Genomic DNA, 18,164 nt, shown 5'->3' on the forward strand with positions numbered 1-18,164 from the left:
AGTATTCCACTAGCAACTTTCTACAATATCCTTATTTATGATCTGCCTTGAAGACATCTTCCATCGTAGGTAAAAAAATCTTCCGATTACCATGTAATGCATTCAGTTAATATAACGAATGTTTTACCAAACATTGGCTTTGCAAAGAATGATATATATCATTACGGTTATTCTTTTTCTTCTAGTTACAACCTTTTTGACTCCGACTCAGCTCTCATGGAATGTATTTAAGATCAAAGTTATTCCATTTGTTAACTTCGTATGCAAGTCTAAACAGACTAAATTATCCAATGCCTCTATTTTATATTGTACTTGGCTTTCATTTAAGGAACATTTAACCAATAGAGACTTCGGTATGAGGCCCAAAATGTTGGTTATTGCGTTGGTTTCTGCTGTTTTTATTCGCAGATCAGTATTGAAAGGGCACACATATGCTCAAACATTTCTTCAGTGGTGATCCCTCTGTTTTCCATAACCACTTTATTCAACTTAGTTTTTAAAATGACTACAAGAATTTTCTCTTTGGAAATTTAGCAACGGTTTCTAATAGATTAAACTATCCCATAAATCTGCCCGTCTTTGCTTTCATTATCGGTTTATAACATCGTAATTAGCACGTACAAAGCTACTTGTGTTCTCCGTTCAATTCACTTATTTCCAAAGCTTCATTAGCAAAGTTTGTGAACCACAAAAGTGTATATATTACAATGTATATATTAGCGTATATAAATATAAATACACATACTTATATTGCCAACACAATTTGCCCTGTATAACAGTTATTTGGTCGATATATTAAGAAACCAGTAAATATGAACATTAAGTGGTTGACTATTCTAATTATGTCCAATTCAACGTTAAGTTATTTAATGATCTCTTCAACAATGAACTTGTGACTGAAAAGTAGCCAACACTTTTTCACTCCCCATTCACTCTCTCTCTCTCTCTCACACACACACACACGCACGCACACACACACATGCAGATTCTCACCCTTACTCCATATATATATACACACACACACACACTCACACACACACACACACACACACATATATATATATATATAATATATTCATCTTTCTCTGCATTTCATTCACTATCAACGTCAGTCTGTCTATATGTGTGTGTATGCGTGCGTGTGTTCGTGAGTGTCTGAACGTATGTGTGTGTGTTTTTGTGTGTGTGTGTGTGTGTGTGAGTCTGTTTGTGTGTGTGTGTGTGTGTGTGTGTGTGTGTGTGTATGTTTCCTTGCTTCTTTGTGTTTCCCATCACGTATTTTGACCCTTTAACTAGTTCCAGTTCTGCTGAAAAGAGTTTGAGAAAATTCTAGGACACAGTTTTAATTGATTTTTGACAATAAATCAGCACCTTTACGCTATACTTTTATTCTGCTACTTATCCTGTCGGTTCAGTTGGTATTTGACTTAACAGCAAATATACGGAGAGTGATAACTACCGGAACGTCCACCGTACAATGATTTAGACACACACACACACGTACACACACACTCACACACATATATATATATATATTTGTATATATGTGTTTATACATCTATGAATATGTACGAAAATATATATGTATATAGATGTATATATATATATATATATATATGCATATATATATATATATATATATATGCACATACATATACGTGTGTATATAAACATATATATATATATTAATATTTGATAAGTATTATTATTATCGTTATTAACATACACACGCACATGTGTGGAGTGGTGTGTGTGTGTGTGTGTGGTGTGTGTGTGCGTGTGTGTGTGTGTGCGTTCGTGTGTATACGTGTGTGTTTATGTCCAGAAAAAGGCATATACTGAATGCAAGTTTTAGAATGAGAAGAAATTTAATAGTTGTGTTATGACACATTACACGAAGTTTTGGAGCAAATTTGCGCCTAAAGTCCAATTAAGGACAATAGCTCATATATTGAATTATATACGAAATAGTTACAACCGGACCCACATACATGCATACATACATACATACATACATACATACATACATACATACATACATACATACATACATACATACGTACATACATACATACATACATACATACATACATACATACATAAATACATACACGTATTCATGTATGTATATATGTATATATGAAGCAAGCAAACGTTGAAGGCGTTTGCAGCTATTCGTATAATATATCACTGCAAGGCAAATTGTGTGAAAACAATAAGATTGTAATTGAAGGAAATCATGCAAGGAAGATATTTAATCGAGGGAAGAGCGATTGTCAAGACTCCTGATAAATAGGTAGGCATTCGACTGTAAAGGATAGACGTATAAAACGTAGATTTCTTTGAAAGAACTATATTAATATACATTAAATTAAGGAACTAAGAAGAAGGATCGTTATGTGTTTTGCCTGTATGGAACGTATCGACTATTTTAAACTTTCGTCCATTCCTATCAACATTTGAAATTGCTATTATCATATTTCGTGTTGTTGTTGTTATTGTCGTTGTTGTTGTTGTTGTTGTTCTTCTTCTTCTTCTTCTTCTTCTTCTTCATTTTGTTATTATTATTATTATTTTTATTATTATTATTGTTATTATTATTATTATTATCATTATTATTGTTATTATTATTATTATTATTATTTTTATTATTATTATTATTGTTATTATTATTATTATTATTATTATTATTATTATTGTTATTATTATTATTATTATTATGGTTTTTTCTTGTGTTTCTTGTTCAACTAATACAACAACAGCAACAACGGCAACTACTACTACTACTACTACTACACTTTTTACCTCTTTGATCTTTGTCGCTGTCTGTTTCTTTCCGTCTTCGAATACTAACATACACACAAACACACACACATATACATGCATACACACATATGGTAATAGTAGTAGTAGTATTAGTAGAAGTAGTAGTAGTAGTAGTAGTTTTTGTTGTTGTAGCAGCATCAACAGCGGCAGGCAGTTGTAGCAGCAACAGTAGTAGTAATCGAGGTCTACTAATATAGATATATGTGCGAATGTATTGACGAGTGTGCGTGAGTGGGTGTGCTCGTGTGTGCGTAAAGAGAGTGAAGGAGGAAAGTAATGATGATATACATATTACTACTATTGCGTCTGCTGTTTGTTTGTTTGTTTGTTGAGCGATGCGGTCTTCGTCTCAGTGTAGAATTCCGAAACGTGGTTCTTTGCTATTCGTAAAACCCGCAGAAGAGAAAACAGGTCAACCCCCGACACCGAGAACATCGACGGATGGATGAATGCGCATCCAGGCTCAGCGGTTGCGTAGGAAGTCGGGGACAAGAAACAGGAAAAAGGAGTGAGAGAAAGTTGGAGCGAAAGAGTACAACAGGGGTCATCCCAGCCCCCTGCCGGAGCCTCGTGGAGCTTTAGGTGTTTTCACTCAATAAGCACACACAACGCCCGGTCGGGGAATCGAAACCGCGATCTTCCAACCACGAGTCCGCTGTCCTAACCACTGAGCCATTGCGCCTCCTTGCTTCTACTGCTTCAAAGTTCTTACGAATGTTAAATTGTAGAAAAGTGGCGCGCAGACAGAAACGTTAATATTCCAGGCGAAATGCTTAGGCGGCGAGCTGGCAGAAACGTTAGCACGCCGGGCGAAATGCTTAGCGGTATTTCGTCTGTCGTTACGTTGTGAGTTCAAATTCCGCCGAGGTCAACTTTGCCTTTCATCCTTTCGGGGTCGATAAATTAAGTACCAGTTACGCTCTGGGGTCGATATAATCGACTTAATACCTATGTCTGTCCTTGTTTGTCCCCTCTATGTTTGGCCCCTTGTGGGTAATAAAGAAATAGGTATTTCGTCTGCCGCTACGTTCTGAGTTCAAATTCCGCCGAGGTCCACTTTGCCTTTCAACCTTTCGGAGTCGATTAAATAAGTACCAGTTACGCACTGTGGTCGATATAATCGACTTAATCCGTTTGTCTGTCCTTGTTTGTCATCTCTGTGCTTAGCCCCTTGTGGGTAGTAAAGAAATACGTATTTTGCCGGTTTTTTTACGTTCTGAATTGAAATTCCGCCGAGGTCGACTTTGTCTTCTATCCTTTTGGTATCGATAAACGAAGTGCCAAGTGCGTACAGGAGTCGATCTAATCGACTGTTCCTCTCCCTCAAAATGTTGGGCCTTGTGCCTAGATTAGAAAAGAATATTAATTTACAGATAGTTTGGCAGAATCGTTAGAACGTTGACAAGAGACCTCGCTTCAGTCCTTCAGCCAGTTACTGAGTTCATATCTTGCCGTACTCAGCATTATTTTCATCCCTTTGTGGTCAATAAAAAGTAACATACCATTCAAGCATTGAATTGTTTTAATCAACTAAATTTTTTCCCTCCATTTTGGAAATATTTTTCCTATATTACAAAACAATAATTCCTGATAGATCTAGTTTAGAAGAATCAAAGGAGCGTAAAACAAAATGCGTTGCGTTATTTATTTCGGTTCTTTATGATTTGAGTTAAAATCCTGCAGAGGTCAACTTAGTTTTTCACTGTTTCTTGGTAGATAAAGTGTCAGTAGGTACTTTATTAAAATAATGTACCTGCTAAATTCTTCGGAAGATTAGCTCGACTAACACTCTCTCCCAAATGCTGGAATTTTTCTTATATTAGAAATCAATATTTCGTCTGGGAGAATGGTGGAATCGTTTGATTATCGGATAAAATGCATTACGATATATTTTCCGAATCTTTATCCTTCGAGTTCAAATTCTAGTAAGGTCAACTTTGCTGTTCGTTTCGCGGAGTTCAGTAAAAAATATATACCGATCAAGAACTAAATCAATTAAAATTTCCTGGCCTTGTGCCTATTCCAAAAGTCATGTTTATATTTATGTATTGTTTAAGGCGGTGAACTGGCAAGCTTGTTACAGTACCGGGTGAAATTCTTAGCGGTATTCCGTCCATTTCTAGGTTCTGGGTTCAAATTCCGCTGAGGTCGACTTCGCCTTTCATTCGTTCGGAGTCGATAAAATAAGTACCAGTTGAGCACTAGGGTCAAGTAATCGACTTAACTCCTTTCTGAGAATGCTGTCCTTGTGCTAAAATTTCAAATCAATATTTATGTGACGTACTGCGAGAGACTAGGCGAGAAGTTGCTTTCTTCTTTTTCCTTTATGGCTGCCGAAATTTCACCACACAGCAAAGAGACGCCTGAGTATATTTTCCCTGCAGGTCAGGTCTCAGGCTAAATTTTCTAACACGTATTCTTCCAAAAAACATGGAAGTGTTTTTAATCCATTTTTTCTTTCATCATACTAAATGTGAAAACGAAAATTAGGAAACAAAATATTCGTTCGTGTAAATATTATTTAAAACACATAAAATTCTTACGTTCTTAATAAAGAATATAACTTAATAATACAACTTATATTGGTTTTGAAATGTAGGCACAAGGGCAGCCATTTCAAAGGAGTGAGTTAGTCGTTAACATCGACTTCAGTGCTCATATGGAATTTATTTTATCGACTACGGAAGAATGAAAGGCAAAGCCGACCTTAACGAAATTTGAACTCAGAGTGTAAAGACGGACGAAACGCCGCTAAGCATTTTCCCCGGTGCACTAACGAATCTGCCATCTCACCGCCTTAATTATTTAGCTAATATTGATTCCAAACTTTGGCACAAGACCAACAATTTCAAGTGAATGGGTAAGTCGACTACTTATTTTATCGACCGCGAAATTATAAAAGGTAAATTTGGCCTCGGCCAAGGAAAAGAACAAACAGAACGTAAAGAACCATAATGGCGTAGATGACACAAAGTTACAAAGACATTTAGGACACGTTGATAGATTGAGAAGAGGAGAATTGCAAAACCAAAGGATAAGAATAATGCTGGAAAGAACATATAAAATAAGAGACAAAGGTTATTATGTGATATTGGAAGAACTGAAACAAAGAGTAGCAGCAATCAAAGCAAAACTGGAAAGATATGACTCTAGAAAAGAAAACAGTTGAAACAAAATGGTTTGTTTGAAGCAAATAAGAAGAAACTCTTTCAGGAACTAGATGGACAAATACACGTAACAAGGATACCAGATGCAGAGGAAAGCAAGGCATTCTGGAGAGCGATCTGGGACCAGCCTTTCGAGTATAATGATGAAGTGGAGTGGTTGCACGACATCCAAGATAGGTTAAGAAATATAGAAGTCGAAGAAGACATAAAGACAACTACAGAAATGGTTTTTTAAAAAGTAGTTAAGAAAATTCCCAATTTAAAAGAGCCCGGGACCGAATGGAGTCCGAGGTTATTGGAGGAAGAAGCAGAAAAGACTCCATGAAAGGATAGCACAAAAGCTAGATGAGTGCTTGCAGGAAGGTGCAGTACCCAGTTGGATGACAAAGGGAAAGTCATTGTTATGTGCCAAGGATCCTGAAAAAGGAAATGTTGCATCCAACTTTAGACCAATAACATACCTTCCGCTAATGTGGAAACGAATGTCAGGTCGTTTGGCCGGTGAACTGTATAGATACTTGGAATAATATGGACTACTGCGCACTGAATAGAAAGGGTGCCGAAAAAAGGATCGGGGTATGAAGGATCAGTACTTAATTGATAATCTAATTATCAGGAACTGAAAGAGACGATATACTAACCTGCACATGGTATACATTGAATAAAGAAAATGGAAATGTGTGAGAAGCCTTATATGGAAAAGCATGAGACGCTGGAAAGCGGAACTGACAGCAAGGAAGCAAGTATTAGGAGAGGTAAAAATATAGAGAGGTATTTTCCAGGGGAACAGTGTTTCCCCAGTGATATTCGCGCTGGGAATGATCCCCTTGAGTAAAATACTACAGAAAACCAAGTTGAGGTATGATCTGGCAAGGGGAAAGGGAAACCTGAAACACTTTCTATTATTGATGGACAACCTAAAGCAATTCACAAAAACTGAAGCAGAACCGGGGAGCCTAGTCCAGTCTATGCAGATTTTCCCCACTGATCTTAAGGTGGAGTTTTGACTCGCAAAATGTACTACGATCATGATGATACTAACAAAGCTTGCCGGATCAGAAGGAATATGGTTGCCAAGTGGTGAAATGATGAAGGCAATTCAACCTCAATCCAGTTATAACTACCTGGGAATACTTGAGGTAGATGGAATCAAACACGACATGAAAAAAAGAACAAAAGGAGAGTACCTGCAGCGAGTGAGAAAATATTTCGCTTCAAAGCTGAATGCCAGAAACATAACTTCAGAAATAAACTCGAGCGCAGTCGCAATAGTTCAGTATGGCACTGGAATCCTGAACTTGACAGAGGAGGAGCTAAGGGAAATGGACAGGAGGTCAAGAATGCTTCTAACGATGCATGGAGCCCTTTGTCCCTGTGTATACATTGATCGCCAACACATGGGAAAGAGAAGAAGGGGACTGATATGTGTGGAAGATTGCGTGCATATCGAAATCGAGTGCTTAATGAGATATCTAGCCCAAAGTAAGGAAACCTTACTAGTAACCGTCAGGAACGAGGGAATATTGAGATCAGAGAATAAAAGGAAAAACAATGGAATAGGGAAAATGGAATCCAAAAGGTCATGAAGAAGAATTACGTAAGAAGGGTCTATACAATCAATTCCATGTAGCCACAACAGATGTTGCTGGAAAAAAATAGATAGGGTTGGCTGATGAATGGAAACCTCAGAAAAAAGAGACCGAGAGCACTATTCTCGTAGCGCAAGATCAAGCTTTGGCCACGAACTGGAGTGTCGACCCTAGGAATGAACAAGTGTTTCTGCACTCTGCTGCATCTACAACAGAGTGGACGAAACCATTGCTGGTATCACGAACGAATGCCCTAGACTTGCCTCAAACCACAGGTTGTGGTCACACAACCAGGTAGCCAAAGTGCTACATTGAGAACTGTGCGATAGGTGTGGGTAGAGAGAGCCAAGTAGTGGCATAAGCACAAACTGCAGTGAGTGGCGGGAGTCAGAGACTAGCAAAATCCTCTGGGATTTCCCAATCAAAACAGATCTCCCGCTTACATACAGCCAACATACACACTTGCGTGCCCACATCAGCCGATGCAGGTAGCCACAAGCACTAAGAGCTAGCTGAATGAAAGAGCATCGCCAATTTCTCCGTGAACAGCTAGATTTCGGTTAAAGACAATAACTTGAAATATCAAGCAAATGCTTTTCGATTTTTAACCAATAACACTGGTTAAAATGTGTTTACGTATTCAGAAACTATTACATTGTATGGAAATTATCAAAAACAAATATTTTTAAATTTCATTTTATTTTAAAATTTATTGCAAACGGGAGTGGGGATTTTGACCATAAAATGGATATTTAATTTTAATGTTAATCTATTCGAATGAAGTTTTATATTTCAAGGAATAAAAGAATGGAAAACAAGTGAAATAGGAATAATAAATGGTTACTAAAAAATTTCATAACACTTTATTAATGAAAGAGTGAATGTACATTCTCTTCAAAGAGACTGTGTGGAGTTTTGTCGTGCTGACAGCACTTGACTGCATCTGTGTTTTAGTAATACATAGTTTGAGCTTGCTAAACACTGGAAGTTAAGAGGTCTCTCACGTATTAGATGTTATCTGTAATATTGCTATATAAATACACTCACACACTCCGGTATACACATATACATATATATATCAGACATTTGGCATTGTTTAAAGTGTTTGTACATACATGCAAACACACACAATTACACACACACACACATACATACATACATACATACAAACATACATATATATGTGTGTGTGTGTGTGTATATATATGCATGTATATATATATACATATATATATATGTATATATATATATATACACACACACACATATATATATATATATATATATATGCATGTATGTATATACATATATATATATAAAACGATATAACGGCATGTGTTTTTTGCGCCACGATATTGATCGTGCTGATTAAACTACAGGAGGGAACCAGTAATTAGATTAGACAAATTATACAGAAAACAGCAAACATTAAACAAATGGTTTTTTTGTTTCATAAAAACCATATATTTATGATTAAATCTGTGGGGAGCTGGAAAAAAATTGTTACAAAACACAAATATAAAACAACACTCAATAAGCGTCGCGAATTTAAAAATCAAAGTATTGGCCCTGTGTGTGTTAATTTGATGTAATTCAATTAGTTGTTTATTACGCGAGATATATTAAATTGATAACTTAAATGTATGGATTAAATATGTCGGTAGGAGAGGTAATGAATTTCGTGGAATTGTAGGCTACGTTTTGTATACACCCCCCCAACACACATATGACCAGCAGATACATGCACACAGGTATAAAGTACACACACGCCTAAAAATATGTATGTATGTATGTAGATGCAGCCCAGCCTATGTGATAAGAAGCTTACTTTTAAACCACATGGCTTCGGGTTCAGTCCCAGTTCGTGGCATGTTGGGGAGGTGTTTCCAGCTTCAGCCTTGCGCCAACTAAAAACTTGTAAGTGAATTTTGTTGACGGAAACTAAAAGAAGCCCGCCATGTATATGTATATATATATATATGTACACCTCTTCAAACACTCTATATTTATATTATATATTTGTGTGAGTAGGGACAACGGAAAAGTGGACCTCGTTTCAAAAATATGATCACATGATCACACTTGAACATACGCCTACGGTTGTAGATCATAAAAGATTCTTTCTTAAGACTTTATTAATTGAAAAATATGGTATTAATTTGGGAAAGAGATGAAAGTGGTTAGCTAAAAGTAAGAAAAAATTAATCGTGCTGAGGAAATATGTTACAAGTGTATATCAGTAATTATTATTATGCATCTCGATGTAGTGTCGTTGCTCCTGCTTTGATAAGTTACTTTATAATGGTTTTTACACAGTGATATGTAGAATTTAATAAACCTGTATGTAGATAGGAGAACGTAAAAATAAAATAATACATAAAAATATTAATGTATATAAATACTTCGGTTTGGGATTTGGTTTGCAAGATTCTTTATATGATTTCGTGTGTTGAAGCATATTCAGTTGTGTCTGAGGAGAGTCATTTCCTATTTGTGTCTTATAATATATAACACACTCACCGGTAAAACTTCCACTTTTTTCTTACTTTTATTTTCCAAAAATTTTAGTCAAGACTATTGAAAAGGTTGGAAGACGCAAAGAAAGTTTTAGAAAAATAAAAATAAGAAAAAAGTGGAAATTTTACCGGTGAGTTTGTTAAATTATAAGGCACAAAAAGAAAATGGCTCTCCCCAGACGCAACAGTATATAAATACTAATATCTATTAATATTAATGATGACAATATAAACGATTATGAAATACTAATTGTGGTTTTACACTATTATGTGTTTGTGATTGGTGGGAAGATCCCCTTTCAGTTCTTCCCGCATTTTTCATTAAATTCTAAACTTTTCAAATTATTAGTTTATTTTTTTCTTTTCATTCATCTTCTATCCTATGCGAATTAATATCAAATTTCTTACGTGATCAAATATTTGTTGTATTACATTCCTCTCTGGACTTCTCGTGTTTATATTGCAATCAGCTCTTGTTCTTTTTCCGTCCCGGATGTTTTAAAACGATTATTTCTACATTGCCCTGACAGATTTATATAACATCTTTTACATAGGTTCAAGATAGTTCTAAATTACGCTGTATTGTTGATTTGATATAAAAGATTTGTTGTACTAAATCATTGTGTCCTATTTCATTGCAGAATCGACAACCATCCTACAGAATTTGGTGATCCTTTTCGTTTTCACATCGCTTCGGAAAAAAGTGGAAATTTTGGCTGCCGTTCAATATGAGGAAGAGAAATAAGGAGTTTGAGTAAGCTGCTGCATTTGTACCACTTACATACTCGACATTGAAACTGTCTTGAGGGATATTTTTCACCCTCTTCTAATCACTATTTCACCAACAAACGCTACAAACACTACATAAGTGACAAGCAATAGAAACATCAGCAAACAGAACAACACAGAAATCTTAATATTCTTCTAGAAGCACCGACGTCTGTAATGACAAAGACAACGAGAGTAAAAGAGGATATCAAACTACAACGTGTATACATCAACTTTCTAAATCCTAAATGTGCGGGAATTAAAATGGGAAATAAAATCTGTTTAGTTTTGCCTTCTAACTTCATTAAATTTTAGAAACAAATGGAACACTGCAGAATATGTTTTTGCCTTTACCCGAGGTATGTCACAGAAAATATGGAAGTTGCTATTTTTTTAAGTAGTTATTGATATGTATTAAACTGATGTGCTAATCAATCATTAATTTTTTTTTGTTTTAATATATATTTTACTATGCTTTGAAGTATACAGTTCATTACTTGATATATCACAATCATCCATTCAGAAATACACAAAACTTATGACTGTTAAACAAGTACTTTTACTAAATACTCAATACGACAGCGAGAAAACGAAGAAGTATTTACGGGGGAAGGCTGAAAATTTCATAAGATGACTATGATGGACGGATGCTACAGCTGTGAAGTTTTGCATTCATTAATTTCAACCTCATATATTAATAACTGTATTGCTTCGTTCCAGGTAAAGTGACATGTGACTGTTCAATAAAGACTTCAAATGTAACAAGAGCGACTTTCCTTCAAAATATACAAAATTTGACATTGTGCTGTTATTAAATGCCTGGAGTAAAAGGGTTCAGCTCACACGGTTGCTATATTAGGGCATAACGTTCCAGTTTTATCATCAGTGCTCAAGTAAGCAGCTAAATTTAGGAGGGAAAGGTCCTGCAACTGCCACCATCCATGAAAACATTAATCGTGTTCACTACATGGTGATGGGCTACAAGCGATTGACTATAAATGAAATAGCCGATGCTATTAGCATATCTCTTGAGAGATTTAAGAATAATCTGCGTGATAAAATTGGGATGAAGAAGGCTTCTGCTCAGTGGGAGCTGCATCGCCTGAATCCTTAACAAAAGAGCACCAGCCTGAAAACAAAAGGGGAAATATGACATTGAGGCAGATACAGCTGCATTTCCCGAAAGTTTCCTAAGCCAGCAAGAGTGTTTTTATCACTGAACTAGATAAAAAGAAATAATCCATGTAGTGGGAACATCCCTCTTCTAAACAACATCCTTTTCTAAAGAAGGTCAAGGTCGTTTCAGCTGAAGGGTAAGTGATTTTGTTTATTCACTCTCTTCAAAAGAATCACATCATCAATCGAGAGTATTATACCAACTTTCTGAGGCAATTGCGAAAGTCTATCAAGGACAACTGTCCAGGAAAACTAACAAAAATGCACTTGTTTCTTCAGGGCAATACTCCAGCACACAAGTCCTTAGTTGCAACGGGTGTTACACGTGGCTGTAGATTTGAACCCAGTTAATCACCCCCCCCCCCTATTTTTCTAATTACGTTCCCTCTCACGGTCATTTTCTCTCTAACAGCTGGTAAAAAGTATCGCAGCGATAATGTTGCTGACTTTTTGGACCAACAGGAAGAAAGCTTCTTCACCAATGCGAACCAAGTACTGCAATACCAAAGGAAGAAATCAGAGTCATTGTGTTGAAAAATAAATCTCATTTCGTCACATTCCATGATATAATCATGATCAGCCTATGAAATTTTCAGCCGATATTTGTACATTGTTGCTTCAGCTGCAATCAATAGAAACCAAATTACCATCATATGCTTTTAGAAAGGAAATGAGTCACTGGAGAATGCTGTCTACTGTCTGCAAAAAATTAAATCAGAAGGCCGCAGATGGAAGATGTCTTAAATCATGCTTCTTTTGCCAAAGATCTATTGAATAATACAACTGTTCAAATCTAGCAATTTAATAGCTTGTGAATTTTTTATTGTACATTACAGGGAAATATAACGTTAATTTACGTGAGAAAAATTAGAGGTACAATATATTCTTGGTAACATCAACAATACCACTTGGGTGTTAAATGTTCTGTGTTCGGTTTTGTTGTTTAGGAACCGGCTGCAGTAAGCGTTGAACCATAGATCTATATGTATTTGTATATATTGGGTTGTCCGGAAATTTCGTGCCGATTTATAGTAGCTTACATTTCGACTTTGTTTTAACATGGTTGAGTCCATAAAATGGGATTTGACTACACCTCCATTTATAGTATATTTTAAGCTATCTTTTCGTGGAAGAAGGCTTATGTTCCTATAACCTGAGTTAATTATGTAACCCTTTAAAATGGAAGATAAGAAAGTTCATTTTCGGCACTTGATGATTTTCTTTTTCCGTACAGGAAAAAATGCCTCACAAGCAACCAAAGAATTATGCGCAGTTTATGGTGATGTTTCTTTATCCGAAAGAACTGTACGGAAGTGGTTCGGAAGGTTCCAAGCTGGAGATTGTAGCCTTATCGATAAAGAGTGATCAGGTAGACCATCCACTACAGATGATGACCAAATCAAGTCATTAATTGAGAATAACCCACATTTTACAACGCTAGAATTGGCAGAAAGCCTCAATCTATCAAAATCCGTCGTTCATCAGCAACTGGTAAAGCTTGGGTACACAAATCGCTACGATGTTTGGGTACCACAAAAGTTGAGTGAGAAGAACTTTTTGTATCGTATTTCCATCTGGGATTCGCTTTATAAACGGAATTAAAACGCGCCTTTTTTAAAGCAAATTGTGACAGGTGATGAGAAATGGATTATTTACCGAAATGTTTAGAGAAAGTGATCCTGGAGTAAGCGACATGAGCCGCCGTAGCCACACCCAAAGCGGGTCTTCACCCTAAAAAATTCTTGCTTTGCGTCTGGTGGGATTGGAAAGGAATTCTGTACTATGAGCTTCCCCCCAAGTAACCAGAAAATTAATTCTGAGAATTATTGCATACAACTGGACGAGTTAAAGCAGCAATTCAAGAGAAACATCCAGTATCGGCCAGCAGGCAGGTCGTTGTTTTCGAACATGATAATGCAAGACCGCAAGTTTCTTTGGGAACCAGGCAAAAATTGCTGCAGCTCGGCTGGCATGTATTACCCACCCTTCATATTCACCAGATATTGATCCTTCGGATTTCCACTTATTCAGTCTTTGCAGAATAGTCTTAATGGTAAAAATATCAATTCCTTGGATGACGCAAAAAGATACCTTGCTGAATCCTTTGCCATGAAACCACCTCAATTCTGGGAAGAGGGTATTTTCAAGATAAAGGGAAGATGGAGATGCATTGTGCAATAAAATGTTTCATATTTGGTTGATAAAAAATGTAATAGCAAATATTTATTGACCGTTTCATTTCCTTTGAAAATCAGCACGAACTTTCCGGGCAATATATATATATACATATATAAATAAATATATATATATATATATATATATATATATATATATATATATATATATATATATATATATATATATATACACATACATAGATATATATATAAAATTTTAAGCATATAATTAGAAAATATATAATTATAATTAAGGACTCTGTAATAGCAGCGCCTACACTCTAGAAGTAGATGTCAAATACCTACAATCCACAGTGAATTTGTTTTCTATTTACATCCCAAGATCGAATGGGAGGTAATGAGCGAGAAGATTTACAAATTTTTCGGATAACCTTATATATTTCCGTGCTCTGTAATGTAATAAAGATTACTTTACCCTCCTCAGTAGAGATATACCAACAATATATAAGCGAAATATACATATACATACCGATAAATTTTTGCCTACGGATACCAACTCTCTCTATTACTCTTTTACTTATTTCAGTCATTCGACTATGGCCATGCAGGAGCACCGCCTTTAGTCGAGCAAATTGACCCCAGGACTTATTCTTTGTAAGTCTGGTACTTATTCTATCGGCCTCTTTTGCCGAACCGCTATGTTACGGGGACTTAAACACACCAGCATCGGCTGTCAAGCGATGTTGGGGGGACAAACACAGACACACAATCATACACACACACACACACACATACACACACACACACACACATACATATATATATATATATCCATACGACGGGCATCTTTCAGTTTCCGTCTATCAAATCCAATCACAAGGCTTTGGTCGACCCGCGGCTATAGTAGAAGACACTTGCCCAAGGTGCCAGGCAGTGGGACTGAACCCGGAACCATTTGGTTGGTGAGCAAGCTACTTTCCATGCAGCCACTCCTACGCCTATATATATACATGCATTTCCCCGGCTATACGTTATATCTAATCACCCATTTCGGCTGTGTGGCTAACATCAGAAATCATACATAGTAAATATAGTACCGCAGCATAATATAATGACAAGAGCATACTCAAAAATTATTTATACTTTTGAATTGAGGATATAATCATTAAAATAATTATATCAGTGGGAAATGCATGTATATATTGTCATCTGTACGCAAAAATTTTATCGGCATGTATTTGGATTTTTTTACGTGTCGTTGTGCGTAGCAGCTTGATATCTTTATATATAAATGTGAGATTGTGTGCTCTCTGTCTCCTACGATTTTGGTCCCTAACTACTCCCACATTTTGCGGTGCAGTTTAACCAAAACAGGGTATCTTATAGTTGTGATTAATATCGAGCCCTTCTGGGTATTAGCGCGCGTCTACAATGAGGCTACGATTTTTAAAAAATTACCATCAATTTTTCCCATTTTTAATAACTCTCTAAAAATTTATTATTAAATCTCAGAACGTAAAAAGCTACAGTAACACCCCCCTCTGTGGTTAGCCATATTGAGATGGCTATTATACTTTACATCTCAAAACATGCTTATATAGTTATTTCCCTTACAAACCCGAGCAACGCCGGGCAATACTGCTAGTTGTCTATATATCTATACTGAAGTGTGTAAAGTAATCTTTAGAACAGAGTAATAAGTTTTAAGATATAGAATTATCCGAAATTTTGCAAAACGTCTTGCTCATTACCTCGCATTCGACGTTGCGTTATAAATAGAGAAAAAATTTGGAGTGGATTGTATTTATTTGACGTCTCCTTCTAGCGAATAGTCGCTGCCATTCCAGTACACTTAATTATAATTATATTTTCATAATTATATGGCTTAAAATTAATTTTACCGATATAGTCGTTTTTATATGCTAGCCACTGATATAATCATTTTAATTAATATATCCTCAATTTCCAAGTATAAATAATTTTGTTCTCTAGTAATTATCTTATGCTGCAGTACTATATTTACCACGTATGATTTGTGACATTAGCCACACCATCGAGATAAGCGATTAACTGTAATGTATAGGCGATGAATGCATGTATATATTGGTATCTGTACGCAAAAATACATCGGTGTGTATATACATTTTTCGCTTATATACTGTTGGTATATCTACTGAGGAGTGTAGAGTAATCTTTACTACAGAGCACGAAATCTCTCTCTCTCTCTCTCTCTCTCTCTCTCTCTCTCTATATATATATATATTATATATATATATATTATATATATATGTGTGTGTGTGTGTGTGTGTGTAGGCGGTGGGTAACGTGGATCCCATTTCAAAAACACGATCACATGATCACAGTTGAACATACACCTAAGGTTGTAGATCATAAAAGATTATTTCTTAAAACTTTATTGAATGAAAGATATGGTATTAATTTGGGAAAGAGATGAAAGTGGGTAGCTAAAAGTAAGAAAAAAATTAATTGTGCTGACGAAATATGTTGCAGGTGTATATCAGTATGTATTATTATGCATCTCGATGTAGTGTCGTTGTTCTTGCTTTGATAAAGTTACTTTATAATGTCGTTTACACGGTGATATGTAGAATTTAATAAACCTGTATGTAGATAGGAGAACGTAAAAATAAAATAATACATAATATAAATGTTAATTTATATCAATACTAATAACTATTAATATTAATGATGACAATATAAACGATAATGAAATAGCAGCTGTGTTTTTCACTATTATGCGTTTGTGATTGATGGAAAGATCCCCTTCTTGTTCTTGCTGCATTTTTCATTATAATCTAACCTTTTCAAATTACTGCTTTATTTTTTAATTCATCTTCTATTTTATGCGAATGAATATCAATTTGTTTACGTGATCAAACATTTCTCTCTGTTCTTCTCTTGTTTATGTTGCATTAGCTTTTATTCTTTTACCATCCCGGATGTTATAAAACGGTTATATCTACAATGTTCTGATAGATTTACAAAATCTTTTATAAAGGTTCAAGATAGTTTGAAAGTAAGTTTTATTGTTAATTTGATATGAAAAATCTGTTATACTAAATAATTGTGTCCCGTTTTTAATTTTTTTTTTTTTTCAGAACTTACAACCATCATACAACATTTAATGGACCTTTTCGTTTTCACATCTCTTCGGAAAAAGTGGATATTTTAGATCATCCGAAATTTTGTAAATCTTCTACTCATTATCTCGCATTCGACCTTGGGTTATAAATAGAGAACAAATTTATAGTAGATTGTAGATATTTGACAGAAATGCCGGCGCTTATTCGCTAGAAAGCGTATAAGTGCCGGCATTCCAGCACACTTAATTATAATTATAATTTTATAATTATATACTTGAAAATTAATTTTACCAATATGGTCGTTTTTCTATACGCTAGCCACTGATATAATCATTGTAATAATTATATCCTCAAATTATAAGTGTGTGTGCGCGCCGGCGTGTATGTGTGTAGGTGTATAAATTTATACAAGCAAACTTATACACACACATGCAGAAACACATGCATATATTTATATTATATAGGTTGCGCTGAAATCCACTTTGGGTCCTTTTGAAGCGCATCTGCTTATTCCAGTACCCAAGCGTGTGTGTTAATATTACATTAGTGTGAGGTATTCATGAAAGTTGAATATACAGTAGAGAAATTATACATCAAAATAGAAGATTGGAAGAAAGCATTCGGCATTGTTTATTCACCATTACACATGTTTAATTTGCTCATAGGTGTTGCCAAATCACAGATGCAGCGTTAAATATCTCTTCCTATTCGAAATCCTTTATTTCGAGGGTTTTCTTCTCAACTTGGGTTTACCAACATTGTTTTTATCTACATCAGCAAAGAGGTTAGGTTTATGCAGCCAGCAAGTCTGATGAGTCACCTAAATTGTTAAGGGCACCACACTACTACATTGAAACCAATCTTATATTTCTGACACCGC

General features: G+C 35.5%; 1 long non-coding RNA gene across 1 annotated transcript in view; it reads right to left on the minus strand.

Moving 5' to 3' along the window:
• Positions 1-16,034: 16,034 nt before the first annotated feature.
• LOC118764949 overlaps positions 16,035-18,164 on the minus strand; it is a 14,348-nt gene continuing 12,218 nt past the window's right edge. The window contains exon 3 of the long non-coding RNA XR_005000789.1: positions 16,035-16,166. This is a non-coding gene — a long non-coding RNA (uncharacterized LOC118764949). The remainder of the gene's footprint in view (positions 16,167-18,164) is intronic.

The sequence above is a fragment of the Octopus sinensis genome, linkage group LG10 (assembly GCF_006345805.1).
Source record: "Octopus sinensis linkage group LG10, ASM634580v1, whole genome shotgun sequence".
In the NCBI taxonomy this organism is placed as follows: Eukaryota; Metazoa; Mollusca; class Cephalopoda; order Octopoda; family Octopodidae; genus Octopus; species Octopus sinensis.